Here is a 24,139-nt window from a genome sequence, read left to right as displayed (position 1 = left end):
TGTCAAGACAAGCCCTACTATATTAATTAAGGTAAAGATAGTCATTGTAATTAACCTACCTAATAAAATATAATGGCTCCAACAGGATAAAGATCAATTTTTGATTATTATATTAAAGATTGATTTTAATCCTCTTGATTGAAGTGTACTTTGCAAAAACTAGAAAGCAAAGGTAAACGTAGGTTTCTTAGCAATTGTCAGTAAGATAAAAATTTTAAATCTCATAAGTATACCTAAAAAGGCAGGGTCAAGGAATATGATTATTAGGTGTTATCTTAAGTCATAATTTATCTAAAAATTAACAACTTGTTGGAGAAAGAAGGGCATATCCAGTAACAATATTTCTTACAGACATATTAGTAGGGAGCTGCTTTTTAATTAAACTAGTAAGCCTCTTAATCAATCTTACATACTATGACCTCAAGCATAGCCAAAGACACTATGAATACGGGAAATAAATGATCCAACACATAAATAGAATATCTATAACATTGCAGGGAAGAGTAGTTCTGAATGGTATCTGAATGAGACAGAAATTTTCTTTGCCCACATGCAAAAATGGGCGTGTGAGCAAAGAAGAGAAAGGAAGTAGTGCACTTTTTTTCTCTATTAAGTGCATTTATTAAAAATCTAATGCTAGTGTAATATTTCTCTGAAGTTGTGATAACCTACTATGCCTGCAAGTCATTGAAACACGAACAGCCTTCTTAGAAGAAGGAGTTAAGGCATTTTTGGCCAAACATTCAGCATAGAAGATATTCCCACATTGTCTGCAGTGATGCTGTCTTACTGTTACTGAAAAGCCTTTCCCACAGGCCATACAATTTTGTACTTCATTGTCTTTGCAACTTTTGAAATATTAATCATATTGTTTTTCTCTTCCCCATTCCCCAATTCTACCCTGGACCAATCTCATGATTCTATTTCTGCCTTTATCGTTTCTCTCTTTTAGTGATCTAGAATTCTCTCTGATTCTTGCCCTAGCAAAGCTGATTTCAGAAGAAAACTGACAAATTGAGTAATCTTTTTCTGTCTTTTCTGTTTTTTAAATATTTAGGTCCTGGAGAAAGCACAAAGGAATTTGTCCAAGACAAACGTGTGAGAACATACATAATGATTATCTGCTCGTCCAGGATATATAGGACTTTCTCAGGAGAAGGAGGAGAATTGGATGGGAGAAACACAAGTGAATAACAAGCAGATTCCTAACGTGCTGACCCTGTAGCCTTCTCATTTTTGAGAAACTAGTCCCAACCTTGGGGTTGGACAATAGACAACATTTCAGAAAGGGACCCAGTAGTAGAGATGTTTTTACATTACATTCTGAGGGAAAATCATAAAAAAGATCATGACCACAGAGATAAAAGAAAAAATTTGGCACAATGTGTCCAGGCAAAGTGGGTCATAGATGCCCTCATATTATTATTACTTATTCAAAATGATGTTGAGAATAATGCCTTTGCTTAACAAAAGACATGTATTATTACTAGGAAACTTACCTAGAAGCTTAATATTTTAAAAAAATTTAATATCTTTAATAAAAGTGGCAGAGAATGGCTAGCTGTTGAGAAAAGTGCACTTACTTCTCCTGGGAATATTAGTAGAATAACTTTTATAGCTTTTCTTACAAATATGTATTACTGTGTATTTAGTTCTAGCTAGTGGAATATATATATAAGTGATACATGACACCATCAGGCCTGACCAGTACAAAACCTCCCATATGTTATTCTCCATTTATTGTTTCATTATACATGATAATAAACAAGATCTTCCCTAATTACAGTGCACATTGGACAATACATGTTAAAAATGGAAAAATTATAAGATGGAAGGAACCTAGATATTGAATAATTGCTTAGAAAAGAGTCACCAGGTAATTAGCATCTCCCTTTGAATAAGGGTAGAAGTGAATATGCATCACTTCAATGTTTAGCACACAATAACCCCTATGTTAGAATCCTGAATGGTGTGTCCCCTTCGGCCAGTGTGTCAGAGACACAATGATGGAACTGAAGCTATACTTTGAAGATGGTAAAGACAAGAGATTTTAACAGCCATTTGTTTTGAATCGTTGGAGAGATCACCACACAAATCAATTACATTAATTTCAAGTTAATTTAAGGGAGAAATAAACTTTAGTCAAATTTGAGCAATTACACATTTTGGAGTATGTATTTTAGAGAAAATAGCAATACCTCAACTAATATAAGTGTCTTTGCCTTTAAGGGAATTCATGTGAGATTCAGAAAATTTGATTTTATTAGCAAACTAGGACATGGTCATATATCTTCTCCTCCATGCCTTCTGCCAAATATTTTTTAACTATACAGGAAATGTAAGCCATTCTGTAGTTAAGTCCAAAACATGGAAAATTTACTCTGAACCAGAAAGAATACCTGATGTACAGAGCACTGTTTGATCCATCTTCCACATAAAACTTCTACAACAATGAGAACAACACTGCTATCTCAAGAATAACTGACATTTCAAAAGGAACAAGAATAGGAGCTACACAAGATTACTATGACCAAAATAGAATAAAATAAAAACAATAAATGTCACATGAGAAAATTTATCAGAAATTAATGTTGCAATAAGTCAAATTTTAACCAAAACTTTAAAAAAAATCAGGTCCTAAAGCCATAATGGTCCCAAATTATAGAAATAATCAAAGAACTCAAAGCAGATATACACTGGCTCAGGTAGATGTATGAAATAACAGAAAGAGAGGAAATATGCGTGAACAGAAATGAATTGAGAAACACAAAGTAAATCCTTCAGAGAAACGAAAACCAGAAAGAAAATAACAAAAATGCATAAACACTGCTCAAAGGGATAAAAAATTGCCATGAGGGATAGGTTGAGAAAATACTATTGAAAGACAAAGAGGAAGAAAGAATATTTATGGAAGAACAACAAAAGAAGAGATGTAAATCTATTGAATTGAAAAAAAATTCAAAGAAGAAATAAGAAAAAAACTTGTCTTAATGAAAAGATTATGCTGTGAAGACTGAAATGGCACCCCGTGTTCCAGGGGAATAAAAAGTGATGAACCATAAGATCTATCTTCATAAAATACAGGAATCCAAAAGTGAGAAAGAAAGACTTGAGCATTATGGAAAGAGACTATAATAGTTACAATGGTAAAATAATAAGGGTGATGTTATTAATAATAATAAATCCTAAACATTAACCCTGCATCATATTTTCTATATCAACTCCAAAAAAAATTTTTCAAGAAAAACAATTGTGGCTAAAGATTTGACTACCCACACAAATTGTCCTTCAAGCATAAGGATAATATGTATATATCTTTTTTTTTTTTATGAGGAAGATTAGCCCTGAGCTCACATCTGCCACCAATCCTCCTTTTTTTTTTTCTTGCTGAGGAAGACTAGCCCTGGGCTAATCTTTGCCCGCCTTCCTCTACTCTATATGTGGGATGCCTGCTCCAGCATGACTTGACAAGCAGTCCATAGGTCTGCACCTGGGATCCGAACCGGCAAACCCCAGGCTGCTGAAGCATAATAAATAAGCACATAGCTTTAAACATAAAGTGACTCAGCAAATGTAGTTCTCATAAGCACTTCTTGAAGAAATTCTAAGAGCCTGAATTCCATGCAATCAATAGTTGAACAGAGAAAATCATTAACTATATTTTAGATTAAAATGATATCAGCAATTATTGTTATAAATAAAATGGTAATAATATAAAGCTGTCAATATGAAAATTACATCACTAACCAAAGCTGTCAGGAAAAATGAAACAGAATAAAGAATTCATGGCAGCATTTTAATTACATCATCCTTTAAAGATAGAAATAAGAAATATCACATTAATTTAACTATAGTCATGCATTGCTTAATGACAGGGCTATATTCTGTTTAATGTATCATCAGGTGATTTGTCCTTGTATGAATATCATAGAGTGTACTGAAGGGGAACAAAATTTACCACCCCAAAATGTGTCTCTTTAACATGAAGATAATTTTAGGCTGAGTATTTTTAAGAAACAAAAGACTCAGAAAGTTTTTCTCATTACCTCTCCTTTAAATGCCTATAAGAATTCAGATTAAAAAGACTCATCTCAGGAAGTGAGCTATCACTTTAGCATAACATGAACTAGGTAGTAGACAGGGAGAAACCTAGAAAAGCCTTTTCACTGGTCTTCCATCTGTGTTCTTCTGCTTCTGTAGGACCAAACACTTGTTTTCCAAATATTTCCTCCTTTTCTCCTACCTGTGAATTGCCATCCTTCCCTTTCAAGTCCCTGACTCTCCCCACCCCCAACATCTTCTTTTGTCTTTAGCTGAGGATGGTATTTAAGGCGAGGGCTTTGGTCATTTTGACAAATTACTCAAAATGGTTTTCTTGGGTTTCTCCCATGTGTACATGTTATTAAATTTTTTTTCTCCTGTTAATCTCTATCATGTTAATTTAACTCTTAGACCAGCCAGAAGAACCTAGAAGAGAAAATTTCTTCCTGTGGGTTCATATGGGACCACCATCGTATATAAAGCCCATAATTGACTAAAACATCATTATGTAGTATATGACTATAATAACACTAGTGATAGATATATAAAGAATTATCAAGGTATGGAAGTATATCCTAGGTCAACTTTATATGATGCCTGCTATCTGCTAGAATTAGTCCTCCATTTTACCTTCTTTTAAAACTTTTTGGACTTTTCTTAGCTCTATTTCCTACCTAAAGAATTTTAGGTTCAATATCTCAAATATTTTGAAATATTTTGATTCCAATTGTATTTAATTTATCAATGAAATACAGAAGAGTAATATTCCTAAGATATCAAAACAATCTATCCATGATAATTTTCAGTGTTCTCACTTATTTTAATTAGTATCACACAAATATGCCTAGTGTGTGTGAATATAGGTAGGGACACAAGGAATAGCAGCTTAGAAATAACTATTACATTTGAATATGTCATGCCTCACAAAGCATGTAAATGCATATTAGATGCAATATGATTTTACTAGAAAAGTATGGAAGTAATATAATTATATCTCATTAATAGAGTAAATACACTTAGTTTGTTAATGCATAAAACTAAAATGTATCAGTCAAAATGAATAAATGTATTCCTATATTTGTCAATAGAAATAAATATTAAAAAATAATATTGAGTGAAAATAATAAGTTGATAAAGAAATCACGCGACAGAAACCATTTAAAACAAGAAAACACAGAAAGACAATTCAATTGATCAGGAAAAAAATGAAAATTTAACAGAAAATCATTTTTAAAAAACCAACAGAAATTATGGAGCTGAAGAATTCAATGAATGAAATGAAAAATTCAATAGAGAGCATTGGCAGTAGAGTAAATGGAAGACAGATTAAGTGATCTAGAGGACAAGAGCTTTGAAATAATCAGAGGAGAACAAAGAAAAAGAATGAAAATGAGCAAAGAAAGCCTATGTGATCTATGGGATTTAATCAAATTTACAAACATTAAAATAATCAGGGTTCCAGAAGGAGAAGAAGGCAAGAAGTTTATTTAAAAAAAACAATAGCTGAGAAGTTCTCAAATCTGGGAAGAGATGTGAACACCCAAGTTCACGAAGTTGATAGATCACACTATAATCTCAATGCCAAAAGACCTTCTGCAAGACATAGTATAGTGAAACTGTCAAAGATCAAAAATAAAGAAACAATCATGTAGTCAGCCAGGAAAAAAAAAAAAAGAAAAAGATGATAACCTATAAAGGAACCCCCAGTAGGCTATCAGTGGCTTTCTCAGCAGAAACCCTCCAGGCCAGGAGAGAGTGGGTTGACCTATTCAAAGTATTGAGAGGTAAAAATTGCCAACCAAGAATACTCTATTCAGCAGTTATTCTCCAAATATGAAGGAACTATAAAGACTTTCCCAGACAAACAAAAGCTGGGGGAGTTCATCACCGCTAGACCTGTCTTCCAAAAAATGCCAGGAAAGAGTTCCTCAAGCTGAAAGGAAAAGACACTAACCAGTGGCATGAAAATATATCAAAGTATACAACACACCACTAAAGGTAAATATAGAATCAGATTTAGAAAACTAACTCTAACCACTTAACTATATTATAAAGTTTTAAAGAAGTATTAAAAATAACTAAGCTAATATAATTTAATAAATACACAATGTAGAAAGAGGTTAATTGTGACATTGAAAATATAAAAGAGGGATAAAAGGGTAGAGCTTTTTTAGGTGATTAAAGTTAAATTTCTATCAGCTTAAACTGGACTATTTCATCTATGAGATGTCTTATGTTCGCTCATGGTAACCACAAAGCAAAAACCTAGAGTAAATTTACAAAAGATAAAGAAACGGGAAACAGAGCATACCACCATAGAAAATTACCAATTTACAAAGGTGGGCAAAAAGAGAGGGAAAAGAAATAACTGAAATATAAAACAACCAGACAGCAATTAACAAGATGCCATTAGTAAGTCCTTACATTCAATAATTACTGTAAATGTAAATGATTGAATTCAACAATTGAAAGGCACAGACTGGTTGGATGGGTAAAAACATAAGACCCAACTATATATTGCCTACAAGAGATTGACTTCAGATTTAAGAATACACATAGGATCGAAATGAAAGGATGGAAAAAGATATTCCATGCAAGTAATAACCAAAAGAAAGTAGGTACAGCTGTACTTATTTCAGACAAATATGTAACATATAATGATATAGATATTATATAATGATAAAGGGGTTAATTCATCAAGAAAGACATACCAATTGTAAATATATATGCATCCGACATAGAAGCAGGTAAACATATTAAGCAAATACTAGCATATGTGAAAGGAGAAACAGACAATAATACAATAAGAGAAGTGAACTCTAACGTCCCACTTTCAGCAATGGACAGAATATCCAGAAAGAAAATCAACAAAAAAAATGTTGGACTTGAACCATACTGTAGAACAAATGGATCAAACGGACATATACAGAACATTCCATTCAATAGCAGCAGAATAAACACTCTTCTCAAGCTCACATGGATCATTATCTATCATATGATAGGCAACAAAAGAAGTCTTAGCAAATTTAAGAAGATTGAAATCATACAAAGTATCTTTTCTGACCACACTGGTATGAAACTAGAAATTGACAAGAGGAAAGCTGGTCAAATGGCCAATATGTGGAAATTAAACACACTCCTAAATGACCAATGGATTAAAGAAAAAATCAAAAGCAAAATGAAAAAAATCTTAAGCAAATGAAAATGGAAAAAGATACCAAAACCTATGGGATGTTGCAAAAGCAATTTTGAAAGGAAAATTTCTAGCAATAAATGTACATATTAAGAAAATAAAAATCTCAGATAAATGACCTAATTTTACACCCTAAGGAACTAGAAAAAGAACAAATGAAGCCCAAAGTAAGAAGAGGTAGGAAATAACAAAGATCAAAGATCAGAGAGGAAATAAATGAAATTGAGACCCAGAAAAACAATAGAAAAGATCAACAAAACTAAGAGCTTGCTTTTCAAAAACAAAATCAAAATTGGTAAACATTTAGTTAGATTAACTAAGAAAAAATAGAGAAGACTTGAAGTCAGAAATGAAGTGGAGACATTACAACTGATAATACAAAAATACATAGGATCATAGGAGACTACAGTAAACAATTATATGCTAATGAATTGGATAACCTAGAAGAAATGGATACATTTCTAGAAACATACAACCTGCCAAGTCTGAACCAGGAAGAAATAACAAGTCTGAACAGATCAATAACAAGTAGGAGATTGAATCAGTAATCAAACATCTCCCAACACCAAAGCCCAGGGACAGATGTTTTCCCTGGTGAATTTTACTAACAATTTAAAGAGGAATTAATGCCAATTCTTCTCAAACCTTTCCAAAAAACTGAAGAGGAGGGAGCACTTCCAAACTCATTTTATGAGGCCAGCGTTATCCTGATACCAAAACTAAACAAAGAGGCCCCCAAAAAAGAAAATTACAGGCCAATAGCCCTGATCAACATTGATGTAAAATTCCTCAACAAAATATTAGCAAACCAAATTCAACAATACAGTAAAATGATCTTACATTATTCTCAAGCAGAATTTATTCCAGGGATGCAAGGAGGGTTCCACATTTGCAAATCAATCAATGTGAAGTACCATATATTAGCAAAATGAAGGATAAAATTCATACAATCACCTGAATAGATACAGAAAAGACATTTGACAAAATTCAATATCCATTTATGATAAAAAGTCTCAATAAAATGAGTATAGAAGGAACATACTTCAACATAATAAAGGCCGTATGTGACAAGCCCAGAGGTAACATAGTAGTCAACGGTGGAAAACTAAAAGATTTTCCTGTAAGATCAGGAACAAGACAATGATGGCCACTCTTGCCACTTTTATTCAACATAGTATTGGAAGTCCTAGCAAGAGCAATTAGGGAGGAAAAAATAAATAAAAGACATCCAAATTGGAAAGGAAGAAGTAAAATTGTCATTATTTGCAGATTGACATGATTTTATATAAAGAAAATCCTGAAGACTCTACAAAAAACACGTTAGAACTACTAAATGAATTCAGTAAAGTTGCAGAATATAAAAATTAATGTACAAAAATCTGTTGCATTTCTATACACTAGTAATGACCTATCAAAAAGAGATATGACAATAATTCCACTTACAATTGCATAAAAATACCTAGGTATAAATTTAACCAAGGAGGTGAAAGATCTGTACACTGGAAACTACTAGAAATTGATGAAATAAACTGAAGAAGACACAAATAAATGGAAAGATTATCCATGTTCTTTGCTTGGAAAAATTAATATTGTGAAAATGTCCATACCCAAGCAAGAAACAGATTCAATGCAATCCCAGTGAAAATTCTAATGACATTTTTCACCAAAATAGAAGGAAAACTATCCTAAAATTGTACAGAACCATAGAACACCCTGATTAACAAAAGTGTTCTTGAGCTAAAAGAAGAAAGCTGGAGGTATAATATTCCCTGATTTTAAATTATATTACAATGCTATAGTAATCAAAACAGCATGGTATTGGCATAAAAACAGACACACAGATCAATGGAACACAACAGAGAGCCCAGAAAGACACCTATGCATATATGGTCAATTAATTTATGACAAAGGAACCAAGAATATACAATGGGAAAAGGACAGTCTCTTCAATAAAAGGTGTTGGGAAAACTAGACAGCCACATGCAAAAGAATGAATCTGGACCACTATCGTACATCATACACAAAAATTGCCTCAAAAAGGATTAGAGACTAGAATGTAAGACCTGAAATCATTAAACTTCTAGAAGAAAACACAGCAGGTAACCTCCTTGACATCAGTCTTGGTAATGAGTTGTTGGATCTGGCTCCAAAAGCAAAGGTAATAAAAGCAAAAATATGAACCCCCATGTTAATTGCAGCATTATGTTCAATAGCCAAAATGTGGAAACAACTTAAGTGTGCATCAACAGATGAATGGATAAAGAGGATGTGGTATACACACACACACACACACACACACACACACGTGTACTCAGTGGAATATCATTCAGCCATAAAAAAGGGAATCAAATCTTGTCATTTGTAATAACATGGATGAACCTTGAAGGCATCAAGCTAAGTGAAATAAGTTAGAGAAAGATAAATACTGTATGACCTCACTTCTATGTGAAATTCAAGCAACAACAACAAAAAACCAAGCTCATAGATTCAAACAATAGATTGGTGGTTGCCAGAAGTTGGGAGTGGGAGAATTGGCTGAATGGAGTCAAAAGGTACAAACTTCCAGTTATAAAATAAGTCACGGAGATGAAATATACAGCATGGTGACTATAATTAATAATACTGTACTCCGTATTTGAAAGTTGCTAAGAGAGTAGATCTTAAAAATCCTCTTCACAAGAAAAAAAATTTTTTGTAACTATGTGTAGTGATTGATGTCATCTAGACTTTTTGTGGTGATCATTTCACAATGTCTACAAATATTGAATCATTATGTTGTAAACCTGAAACTAATCTAATTTTATATGTCAATTATACCTCAATTTAAAAAATCTTCATACCTTAAAAAACTAAAAACTACACAAAGAAAACAACAGGCCAATATTCCTGATAAATGTAGATGCAAAACAAAGGGGAGAAATAGCAAAGATCAGAGTGGAAATAAATAGAGACCAGAAAAACGATAGAAAAGATCAAGAAAACTAAGAGCTGTTTTTTTAAAACATAATCTCCTTTTACATTTTCCAAAGAGTAAGTCCCAAAACTTTACTTTCTAAATAATTCTGTATTTCGTGGGCTTTCTTCATTCTCTCTACCATTTATATAGTCCTGACAAAAATTGTCACTACTCTCATCGCACACAATCGAATTCTAATTGAAGGAACTGTTTGTGTTTCTCTCAGCATAAAGAACAAATAAATTCATGTGACTTTAAGAGACAACCATTATTCATCAGATTTTACTAGGTGTTCCTCCCAATACCCATGTTCCAACCATTTTGCTTCCTGAGCATATCAAGCAGCATTCATTGCTTCTTTTCCTGCCTGATATGCTCTTCTGTTTCCCACACGCCATTTCATACTGGTAATTTTTACTCATCTTTCAGATTTCAGTGGAAATTTCCCTTAAGAAAGACCTTTCCAGACAGAGACTTATATAGGTTTCATTGTATCTGATCCTTTACTTTAATAATGTTTATTAAAAATTAAAATAGAAACTTTTAGCATTCTCATGAATCTATGTTGGTCAAATTAAGGATTTTCTCTGCAGAATGACCATAGACTCAAAATTAACAAGGTCCACCTAAGTTGAAAGGCTTCCTAAGTCCTTTCCTTACCACATAAGACTTAAGGGAGAGAAGATCTTTGCGAAATTAAAGTAACCAAAATTCCTAGTGGACACCGTATTTTGAGAAGCTGACAGGAACATACAGAGAAACTGTGGTGCTGAGAGCCAATTACTAATTTATAAAAAAGATTTAATTCCAATACACTTTTAATACAGGTAGATGGACTGCTTCAGAGATATTGCAAATAACTTAAGTTAGTGAGTCCTAAACTTTAATGTGTCTATACCCGCCTGGGAGGCTGGCTAAACTGTAGACTTAGATCCTTACATCTGGGGTGAAACCTGAGATTCTGCGTTTCCAATAAGCTCTCAGGTTAGGCTAATGCTGCTAGCTCTCATACTGCTCTGAGCTTTGAGTAACAAAATCTTAAACTGCATTTCTTGGGGGGAAAACGCGTTATATAATCTGCTTTCGAGTGAGGGTAAATTGAAAGGAAATTTGCTTTTACGCTGGTTAAGCCTGCTTTTCTTATCAAGGATTTGTAGGGAGACCTGTATGCTAGGCTATGTTTATAGAAATTCTCCAAGGGTATAAAATTTTTCCCAGGATGAATATAAAACTTTATCCACTCAGGAAAACATGCATACCAAGTGTGCATACTAAGAAGAAAGAGTACATAGAAGTAAGAGGTGAGGAACAAATTATTAAAGACATAGCTGGGAATATAAGGAAAGTAGGAACCCTGCCTGGGAAAAGGGTGAGAACAGAAAGGAGATTAGCCACTGGAATAAGGCTTTGATGATGACTAAGTCACTATTAGTTTTTGATGTGTACTAGAAATAATATGGAAATTTTTTAAATTTGTCAGCAACAGGGAGACATTGCAGGTTCGTTGTCCTAAGTAAAATATTACTGAAAACTAATATTGTCTCCTACAGTAAACACAGATATTGGAAAAGAGAGAGATAAATGGTGGAAAAAACATATATACCAATTTTAACCTGAGAACAGAAACCATATACTTCCATTTCCCCAACACACAGTTTGGACTTTTGAGAACTGAAACTATCAACCCCCCCTCCATACAGCTTACTAACTATATTAATATGATTTCACTTTTTTGTCTTCTTTAGCATAACTTTAGAAGACTCTTGCCCATGACAATAACTTGATTGTATGCTACAGGAACTTCCTAAAAGATGCATCAGCTCTTCAATAGACAGCAACAGCAAATAGTATTTGCCCTTTGTACCTATGCCTCAAAATCTCCCCCTTGCTGTGTCCACCAATGGTAACTCATTACATCATGAATCTTACTCATCCTAATCAAGCCTCTGAATTAAAAGACCAGTCTTTCAGTTTGCATACAAGGAAAACCAAGTACATGTGTGTGTGTATATTTTTTACAAAATTTAACTGATAGACATTAGCAGGTGGACAGTTAAGTCCAGAGGTGAGACGTTATCTAATAAAAGATCAGTCCTAAAAAGAAACTTCAAATTCCCAATAAATTCTGACCTTATGCTTCCCCCTCTGAGACACTACCAAAAGTCTGTTGAGCTATCAAGGTAAGCAACAAACAGATTTTTCTCATCAGCATGTTGTGTTGGTGATTTTGGGAAAGCTGGCATTCAACAAACCAAACTCATGTGAAGGGAGAGTGAATAAGGAGCATATGAATAGGCAAAGAATGATTGGAGAGTAGAAGACAGATTATAGATATTTTTAGATCATATTATCACTTGTCCACTGGGGAGCATAGGGTCAAATTGGAAGAACCCTCTAACAGTGGACTAATTTAAGGGAAACCAAAACTCAATTTTTGTTGTTAGTGCTGTCCAGTTGATTCCAACTCCTAGTGACCCTGTGCACAGCAGAGCAGAACACTGTCTGGTCCTTTTGCGCGAACCTCTCCCCTTCTGGTGCTGTATCAGACAATGCTCTGCTGCTACTCATAGGGTTTTCATGGCCAAAAACTCAGTTTGGCTCTGTATTTTGAGAAGTTGACTGAGCACTCAAAAAAATTCTTGTTCCTCTGGTCCTTGGCTAATTTATTCAAAAGATGTGACTTCTACTGCTTTTTAAAGCTTTATTGAGCTTTATTCAAATTCACCATTTTTAAGTGTGTGGTCTGATAAGTTTTGGTAAATGTTTGTAGACGGACAACTGTCAGTGCCTTCAAGCAAAAACGACAAGGAATAGATCTGTAGTTAGACAAGTTGGATTTCATACATTATGGGGAACCATCGTGTTAGTAAGAGGGTATTAGAAAGCACTTATTATAGGATTGGGCTTGTGCTTCGTTACTTTGTGGAGGGTTTAAGGAAACAGCGCTTTGCTGTGGATTGGATGCTGACAGGAAGCAGGGGCAATTCCTTGCCTGGGTATCTTAAATCTTATATAATAAAAGAGACGTCTAGACTGAGACTGAAGACGTAATTGGGCGGTCATCCATCTCAGCTAGGATAGTAGAATGTTTGGTCATTTTTGTGTCTTAAGTGATGTTTATATTTTGTCTATGTTCAGATTTGATTTTGCTTTTTCTAGAATTTCATAGAAATGGAATCAAAGTTTTTGTCCGGCTTCTTTCACTTAGCATAACATTTCTGGGATTCATCTCCTCTTGTTATTGTCATTATACGGCAGCCCTGCGGGTGTTGTAGTCAAGCGTGGGGAAAGGAAGTGTTCTATACTCTTATTGAATCTCAGTCTGTTACTGAGTCTCTGCCTCTGGGTAGTGACCTTCACAAGTGTTTCTTCAGTAGTATAGAGCTTTATTTTGTTTCCTACTTAAGTGAACCAAAAAGGTTTTTCCATGGAGAGTAGTGTTTAGTTATGGAGAATGCACTGAGCATAGTGTGTAACGATCACTCTGCTTCTTCTCCTGCCAGAACCATGAGCTGATCTTTCTCAGATTTTCACCATGATAACTTGGTGGATATCCTGGAACTAAAACTCACTAAAGTGCTGTCTCTCCCCTCCTCAAAGATTATGTCCCCCAGACGTCCCTCACATTCATACTAGTTCACATTCAGTCTCCAGGAACTTGTAAAAATTATTGTTTTGATTTTCCTCCAGTTCATGGCTCCAAGGGCTTCTGATCCAGGTAAAGGGGTCTTCTTGACTGCGATTCTCTGGAATAGCCTCTCTCTGGCTTTCAGAGTGGCAGTTTGCCCTGCAAACTAAGTTCTCTTATGAGTCCAAGAAAATTCCTTGATGTTAAGTCTATTCTACTTTTTCTTGTCCTAAGGATGAGGCTGATGATTTCCACACTCTTTAATGTTAGAACTGAAACCAAAGTTTGTATTTTTTAATATATGCTGAAATTGTCTTCACTGGAGATCTAACCAAATACATCAAAATAACTTCCTGGAAAAATACACTACTGTATTCTCAAACTTGGGAGCCAGAATATTCCAGCGCCTCTTCAATTAGAAGCATTGATTTTGCTTCCAGGATGCAGGTTTCATTGTAGAAATACTAACATACCTATGTAGGGATGCTGTCATTTATAAGCAATTATTCCAGTTCTCCTTTCGGTCCTTCTTATAGTAGCCCAGGGTGAACAATAACCTGTTCCTAGTATTCGCATGTTTACTTAACTCATTAGTGTACAGGCATTTATTGCTTATGGTTCATCAGTAACATTTTTAGAATAGTGAGTCTTTACTGTATGAAAAAAATCTCAATTAAGATGAAACGTCAGTGTGTCTCTATGTTCTCTATTGGTTTCAAAGGAACAAAAATAATTACATAAAACAAAGAAATAATAAAAGTTTACATCCAAAAAGGTGTTATGGGATCTCTGCCTCAAATCAACAACTTAACAGCCAATATCCTACTCCATAGATTAAGTCAATTTACAAGAAGGAAAGTCTTATAAAATTTATTATTATTACTAGTATGATTTATCATGTTTCCTGAAAACGTAACAATAGCAGCAGAAAGAGTACTTAATTTAACACCTTTGGAAAAGCAATAATTATACAGCTTCAAAGAATGAAACTATTTTAAGAGTACAGAAAATGTAACTATGGACTTAGAAAATGTCAGAAAGTTAAAATAAAATTTCTGAGAAATAGTGAGAACTTAATAATCTTGCTTATAAGTCAAATATACAAATCAATTGTGTTTGTGATACTGTGAGAAAGGTGGGGCAGAAAAGTGGGAGATCAGTCACAATAATATTTTCTTAATTGTATCTGCAAAAACCTAACTGTTTCTAAGCAAGCCAGCTTTTATCTCATAAGAAGGGTTTGACCATCATATAATGCAGGGATTTTTTTAAATTAAATTCTAATAAACAAGCTTCTTTGCTGTAGGAATTCTTTTAGTAGTAAATATGCTGAGGTGCATTCAGAACCCCTAACTGGGTGATTACAGGAGCAAAGTTTTCCAAATATATTTAGAATTTTGGAACACATATTAACTCCTTGAAAAAGGCTAATATTGCCTGAAGTACAGTTCAGGAAATAAAGACTTATAAGACATAATGTTTAAAAGCTAAATATTCTATTATAGAATATCACATTGAAATAAATGATGTGGGGCCGGCCCCGTGGCTGAGTGGTTAAGTTTGCACACTCCGCTGCGGGGGCCCAGGGTTTTGCCACCCACTGAGTAAAAAAGCACCTAAATATGAATTTTGCATAAATTTAAAGGAAGGATGTCATAGGAGAACCAGAGAGCAAGAGTGTCTAAGTCTTTGTTTACAATTATAAGCAAATACCAATATGATCTCTGTTATCATGGAACTTAAAGTCTGACAGGGAACGATGCATTGGTTAAATAAGTTAATTTAAATATATTGATTTATATATAAATATACATAATTATAAAGTTACATAAGTATATGCTAATATATATACATTAACATTATTATCACCTCAGAATGTGTTAGAAATGCAAATTCTCGTACTCCAATCCAAAATCAGAAACTCTGGGAGTGGGGCCCAGCAATCTGCTGGGGCCCAAGTGATTCTGATGCACACCAAAGTTTGAGAAACTTGCTTTAGCTAACCCTCACAACAATCTAATGGGAGAGGTGCTATTGTAATCTTTACAGATGAGGAACCTGAGGTATAGAGAGTTTAAATAGCATTTGTAAAGCCAAATAGCCAGCAAATGAAAGTCCAGGTTTAAACTGACTTCAGATACTACATGCTTAATCATGTTATATGCACCCTTAAGAAGTCACGAATGTGTTTTTTTGGCCCATTGAAAACCAAAAGGAAAACCAGTGAACCTACAGTGCATAGAGAAAGGATAAGAGTGGTGTGTTTTACAACTGACGGAGTAATGATTCTATTCACTTAAGAAGGAAATGGCGAGAGGCAAGTTTTAATGGAGAAGATCATAGTGACCATCCAAAGAGAGATATAAAGAAGGAGAGAATCCTGCACTTGATAATGTGAGTTTATATTTACTTTCAGAGACATAACTCTAAAGCCCAAGCTCTTAAACTTTACACAAAACTGATTCAAATATGGATCAACTATTCTTAATTCTCTGTTAGTCTCTAATCTCCTCTGGGAAATTCCTCTTTAATCATTTTCGTTGTATCTAAAAATTTCAAAAGATTTTGCCTGACTGACACTTAACATTCTATCTTATTTTAAAATATGTTGTATGATAAATCTGACTCCTCTAGTTATTGCCAAATTATCCTTCCTTTTTGACAAATATGAAATATTAAATTCTTCCCTTTTTATATTCTAGATATTACAGTGATTATACTAAACTGCACACATTAAGGAACTACTGAGTTTCAGGACCTGAAATTGTAGGAACATCCTCCACATCATCTTTGCTTTTAGGCTTTCTGTGGCACTTGCTATGGCATTTGCTATGACTCCATTCCTTAAAATGCTTTTCTCTTTTAGTTATCTTACTATTGCATTACTATTTACTAGGTTAATAATATCTCTGATTACTCCTTCTTTGTCTTCTCATACTTCCCCTGGGTTTTTAATTTTTAACATACTTGAGGAATCATTCTTGGATCACGCATTAGTTAAGATCAGGTTTCTCTTAGTTAAGAATAAGCAACTCGGAAAAACGGGTTAAGACTAAAATTAGTTTCTCCCTCATAAACAAAGGCTCCATGAGTTAATAAATCTAGTATGATAGTAATGGTTCTATAATCATCAGTGACCAGGCTTCTTGTAAGATTCTACTCCTCCGTTATGGCTTCCATTCCCAAGTCTCACCATCTAAGAACTCAGCAGATGCTTTGGTCATTCTGTACACATTACAGCCATGCATGGAGAAGAGATTGAGCAAAATAGGGCATTCCCATCTTTTTAAATAATCCTGTTTCAAAGTGCTACATTCACTTTCCATGTACATTCCATTGTTCTGAAATTAGGAATCTGGACACTTTACCTGACAGAGGATTTAGGATAAGGATAAGAGACTAGAAAAGCAATAGAGAAGATCAATGAAACCAAGAGGCAGATTTTGAAAAAGAGAAACAAAATTAACAAAACTTTAGCTAGACTAACTAATAAAAAAAGAGAGATGACCCAAATTAATAAAATTGTAAATGAAGGAGGACACTTTACAACTCATACTACAGAAATACAAAGGATCGTAAGAAACTATGAACAATTACACACCAACAAATTAGCAAATTTAGAAGATATGGATAAATTCCTAGAAATATGTAGCTTATCAAGATTGAATCATAGCTTACCAAGATTGAATCATGAAGCAACAGAAAATCTGAACATACCAATAACGAGCAAAGAGATTAAACCAGTAATCAAAATCCCTCAATGAATAAAAGTTCAAGACCAGATGGCTTCACAGGAGAATTCTCCCAAACATTTAAAAGAGAATACCTGGACAGCCCCATGGCCTAAGTGGTTAAGTTCGGCATGCTCCACTTTAGTAGCCCAGGTTTTCATCCCCGGTGCATACCTACACCACTCAGTGGTGGCCATACTGTGGCAATGATACACATATGAAATAGAGGAAGACTGGCACAGATGTTAGCTCAGGGTGAATCTTCCTTAAACAAAAAGAAAAGGATTGACAACAGATGTCAGCTCAGGGCAAATTTTCCTCAACAACAACAACAAAGAAGAATATCAATCCTTCTCAAAAACTGAAGAGGAAGGAACACTTCGAAACTCATTTTAAGAAGGCAGTATTACCTTATAGCAAAGCTAGACAAAGATACTACAGGAAAAGAAAATTACAGGCCAATATCTGCAATGAACATAGACGCAAAAATCCTCAACAAAATACTAGCAAACAAAATTCAAACTACATTAATAGGATCATACATCATGATCAAGTGGATTCATTCCTGGGATGCTAAGATGTCTCAACATATGCAAACAATAAATGTGATGGACCACATTAAAAGGATGAAGGATAAAAATCATATGATCATCTCAATAGACACGGAAAATGCATTCGACAAAGCTCACCAGCATTTCATGATAAAAACTCTCAACAAATTAACTATAGAAAAAATATTCCTCAATGCTATAAATGCCATATTTGATTGCCCATAGCTAACATCATGCTCAGTGGTGAAAGTAAAAATATTTTCCTCTAAGATCAGGAACAAGAAAAGGATGCCTACTCTCACCTTTTCTATTCAACTTAGCACTAAAGTCCTAGCCAGAGAAATTAGGCAAGAAAAAGAAATAACAGCCATCCAGATTGGAAAGGAAAAATGTAAAATAATTTCTCTTTGCAAATGACATGATCTCATATGTAGAAAACTCTAAAGACTCCACCAAAACCTGTTAGAATATATGAACTCAGTAAAGTTGCAAGATACAAAAATAAACATACAAAAATCAGTTGCATTTGTATATACTAACAACAAACTACCTGAAGGAGAGATTAAGCAAGCAATCCTGGAGATGCCCCAGTGGCACAGTGGTTAATTTTGTGTGCTCTGCTTCAGTGGCCCAGGGTTCACCAGTTCAGATTCTGGGTGCAGACCTAAACACTGCTTATCAAGCCATGCTGTGCCAGGCATCCCACATATAAAATAGAGGAAGATGGGCACAGATGTTAGTTCAAGGCCAATCTTCCTCAGCAAAAAGGGGAGGATTAGTGGCAGATGTTAGCTCAGAGCTAATCTTCCAAAAAAAAAAGAAACAAAGAAAGCAATCCCACATACAATAGCATCAAAAACAGTAAAATACTTAATAAGTTTAACCAAATTCCATACACTGAAAACTATGACATTGATAAAATATCCCATGTTCTTGGATTGGAAAAATTAATATTGTGAAAATGTCCCAAAGCAAGCTACAGATTCAATGCAATCCTGATCAAAATTCCAATGGTATTTTTCACTGGAATAGAAAAAGAAAACTATCCTAAAATTTATATAGAATCACAAAAGACCACAAATAGCCAAAGCAATCCTGATAAAGAAGAACAAAGCTGGAGGTATCACATTTACTCATTTAAATCTATATTTCAAAGCTATAGTAATCAAAAGAGTATGGTACTGACATAAAAATGGGCACATAGCAACAGAATTGAGAGCTCAGACATAAATCCACACATAAACAGTCAACTACCTTTTGACAGGTGTATCAAGAACATACAATGGGGAAAGGACAGTCTCTTCAATAAATGGTGCTAGGAAAATTGGATATCCATGTGCAAAAGAATTAAACTGATTCACTATCTTAAATCTCTCACAAAAATTAACTTGTAATGGATCAAAGACTTAAATGTAAGACCTGAAAACATAAAACTCCTAGAAGAAAACATAGGGAAAAATATCCTTGACAGTGGTCTTGCCAATGATTTCTTAGATGACACTAAAAGCACATAGAACAAAAACTAAAATAAATAAGTGGAATTATATCAAATTAAAAAGTTTCTGCACAGCAAATGAAGCAATCAATAAATTGAAAATATAACCTACAGAATGAAAGAAAATACTTGCAAGTCATGTATCTGACAAGGGGTTAATATCCAAAATACGTAAAGAACTCATACAACTCAATAATGGTAAAGCAAATAGTTCAGTTAAAAAGTGGGCAAAGGACCTGAATAGACATTTTCCAAAGAAGACATACAAATGGACAATAGATACATGAAAAGTCTCTCAATATCACTAATCATAAGGAAATGAAAATCAAAACCACAATGAGGTATTACTTCATATTGGTTAGAAATGGCTACTATCAAATAATCAAGAGATGACAAATGTTGCCAAGGATGGGGAGAATAGGGCACTCTGTTGGTGCGAATGTAAAATGGTACAGCCATATGGAGAACAGTATGGCAATTCCATAAAAAAAATTAAAAATTAAACTGCCGTTATGACCCAACAATCTCACTCCTAGGTATGCATTCAAAGGAATTGAAATCAGTATCTTGAAGAAACATCTGCACCTCCATATTCAAAGCAGCATTATTCACAACAGTGAAGATATGGAAACAACCTAACTGTCCTTTGACAGATGAAAGGATAAATGTATACATTTATACAATAGAATTTCATTCAACCATAAAAAAGGAAATTCTGCCATTTATGACAATATGGATGAATCTAGAGGGCATTATGCTAAGTGAAATAAGCCAGACAGAGAAAGACAAAAATCATATGGTATCATCTATATGTGAAATATAAAAAAAAAGGGGCCAATTTCATAAAAATAGAGAATAGAATGGTGGTTGCCAGGGGCTGGGGAGAAATGGGGTGATGTTGGTCAAAAGGTACAAATATTTAGTTATAAGAGAGATAAGTTCTGAGGATCTAATGTGCAGCATGGTGATACTAGTTAATAATACAGTAACGTATACGTGAAAGCTGCTGAGTAGATTTTAAACAATCTCACCACACACCGAAAAAGTTAACTATGTTAACTATGTGAAGTGATGGATATGTTAATTGTCTTGATCTTAGAAATCATTCTACAATGTATATCTATGCAAATCACCACATTGTATACACTTTAAATATAAACAATTATGTTTGTCAATTATTTCTCATAAAGTTAAAAAATATAAAAGACAGCTTGATTAAATTTAAAGAAGACATACAAATGGCCAAAAGGTATGTAAAAATACACTCAACATCACAAATCATCAAAGAAATACTAATCAAAACAAGAATGAGATATCACCTCACTCCTGTTAGGATGGCTATTATCAAAAAATTAGATAAGTGTTGGTAAAGGTGTAGAGAAATGTGAGAACATAAATTGACGCAGCTACTAATGCAAAATAGTATGGAAGTTCCTCACAAAATGAAAAATAGAAATATGGTAGGATCCAGCAATCCCAGTTCTCGGTATTTATCCAAAAGAATTAAAATCAGGATCTCTAAGAGATATCTGCTCTCCCATGTTAATTACAGCACTATTCATAAATAGCCAAGTTATGGAAATAACCTAAATGCTCATGGACAGATGAATAGATAAAGAAAATATATTATATTTTGTGTGTATGTATGAGTAATAGTCATGTAATGGAATATTATTCAGTCTTAAAAAAGAAGGAAATCCTGCCATATGTAACAACATGAATGAAACGTGAGGACATTACGATAAGAGAAATAAGCCAGTCAGAAAAGGACAAATAGTACATGATACCCCTTATACGAAGTATATAAAATAGTCAAACACACAGAAGCAGAGAGTAGAATGGCGCTTGCCAGGGGCTGGGAGGAGGGGGAAATTGGGAGCTGCTATTCAACAGGTATAAAATTTCACTTATGCAAGATGATTGCAGTTTAGAAATCTGCTGTACAATATTGTGCTACAGTTAACAATACTATATTGAAGACTTAAAATTTTGTTAAGTGAGTAGATCCTAAGTGTTCTTACTACACACACACACACACACAAGATACAGTAGTTGTGAATTTAGGGAAGAGAAACTCCTCTCTGGTTCTTCACCTATTCCCAGGATGTTCTCCTCACCTGCATGGTCAAAGATTATTTAATGCTACTTTTCTACTCCTCCTGGCTAGCAGGAAAAAAGAGAGAAATGGAAGGTATAAGCCTTTCCTTCACAACCTAGAGTTTGCATATATCTCTTACGTTCACATATGACTGACCAGAATTTAGTTACATGGACACATCTATTTAGTTGCAAGGGAACATGTGAAATGTAGTCTTTGGATGGGCTAAACTTATGTTATTATAAAAAAAGAATGTACGTGGGAAGATAAGTCACCAGAATCTTGGAAATATATTTTTATCCTGGGGAACCATCATCCAGGTAATAATTAGGGTTATATTACTAAGAAAAGGAGAAATGACATGCCATAGTCCATTTATTTAACATTAATATTATTTTATATTGTTATTATTTTTACAACCTTTCACTTCAAAAACATTGTCTTTTGGTTGGTCAGCTCTCTTGCTTGCAGTCAATGGATAAGGATTCCGGTTAATTTGAGCAGAAAATAGATGTATTAAAGAATATTGGATAGCTCAGAATGTATCCAAAAAAATTATTGAAAATGAACAAGAGGAACAAACCAGTCTAGAACTAGCAATAAAACTAATCTTACATGTGTACTGCTGCTTCACTGCCATCATGAAAACCACCACTACTAGACTTTAGATTCTCCTACTGACGTCCGCTGATTTTGGAAGTTGCATGTTGTTGCTATCATTGCCTCCCCTACTCTTTTATATTTCACACTGTGTTTGATCCTTCTCATGTTTAGCTTCATATTCAAAGTCTAGGTTAGATGCATTTGACTTGCTTAGCATAGGTTCTGTGCCTGACATACAAGAGGAATGGAAAAGGTGGCACCCCACATTCTACTTAGCCAAATTTATTGTTTAGTTCAGTTGTAGCCATGGGTGATAGCTCCATGTGAGCTCAAACTCACTCTGTGCAGGCAGCATCCTATCTCAAAATGCATGCCCCTCCTGTTTTTCCACTTTCTTATCAAGACTTAATTTGGGGGCCTGCCCCATGGCCGAGTGGTTAAGTTCATGCATTCTGCTTCAGTGGCCCAGGGTTTTGCTAGTTCAGATCCTGGGCACGGACCTAGCACCGCTCATCAAGCCATGCTGTGGCTGCATCCCACATAGCAGAACTAGAAGGATCTACAACTAGAATATACAACAATGTACTGGGGGCCTTTCAGGAAAAGAAGAAAAACAAACAAAGGAAGATTAGCAACAGATGTTAGCTCAGGGCCTAGCTTTGAAAAAAAAAAAAAAAAAAAAGACTTAGTTTGACACCCTAAGAATCTTCTTGAGATGTGTAAGCAAGCCTTGGGAATCCAGTGGAGTTAATGGTATGCTTCTACCTTCTACCCTTCATGAGATAGTTCTGGGAAGTATCTCATAGCCTTCTCAAAGTTTCTAAAATTTGAATTGAGCCTCCATTGCCTACGTCTGTGAGTTTTATAATAAATACACAATTATAATGACTTTCTCTCCTTCCCGTCTCACTGATTGCTCCTTAACTTCTTTTAACTGGGATTGTTCCAAATAAATGACCTAGACTCAAGTTCTCATGTCAGCCCCTCCTTTGGGGGAAAAATAAGAAGCTAAGTCTCTCTGACTTTTATGGTGGGATGTAGGATCAGTCTTTTTATGAAGATTCATATGGTGGAGAATTTTCTTCTGTTTTCCTTTTGGTTGTAAGTATTATTTCTACGAGGTTTCCTTGACATCACTCCTTATCGCCTATCTCGCATATCTATGGCTTTGCATATATTTAAATCAAATTTAAAATTCAACAAAATTAAAACACACAAGGAAATGGGGCTTATTCCTAAAGAAAAATAAAACTAATAAAATATTTGTGCAAACATTGACGGGGGTTCTAAAATGTTATTGATACTGGAAATTCCATGATGAGTATAGTGATATTTTCATCATCTCCACATTTAATCAGCTTTATTTCTGCAAACAGTATCTTTATTTTCCTAGACATTTTGGCTTGAACAAGAAAAAAAAATCACTGGCTTACCTCTCCTTTCTTGTTCTCTATATCTAATTATAATAAGCCCTTACTGACATTTTTTCATTTCTATTTTCATTCAGATTTATTCTTTCTTTAAATTCCTACTATCATGTTCTGGTGCAGGTATTTATGTTTTTATGCTTGAACTATTTATCTTAGAATTATGTTCCTGCTTTCAAGCATTTGCTTTTTATGCTCTGTTCTTCGTATAATAACCATATTAATTTTTGGAAAACATATCTGTTGATATATCATTATCATCATATAAATATATGTCTCTTCAGCAATTTTAATTTAAAGTTAGTTGTTAAAATATAGTACAAATTACTCCTGAGAGAAACAATCTCAGGACTCATACACCATGGAGTATTTATTGTGAGTGTTTTGTGAGTGTTATTAAAATTCTCCTCTAAATA

Source organism: Equus przewalskii, chromosome 8, assembly GCF_037783145.1.
Source record: "Equus przewalskii isolate Varuska chromosome 8, EquPr2, whole genome shotgun sequence".
NCBI lineage: Eukaryota > Metazoa > Chordata > Mammalia > Perissodactyla > Equidae > Equus > Equus przewalskii.
The sequence above is the reverse complement of the archived record's forward strand: the minus strand, read 5'-3'. Positions refer to the sequence as shown.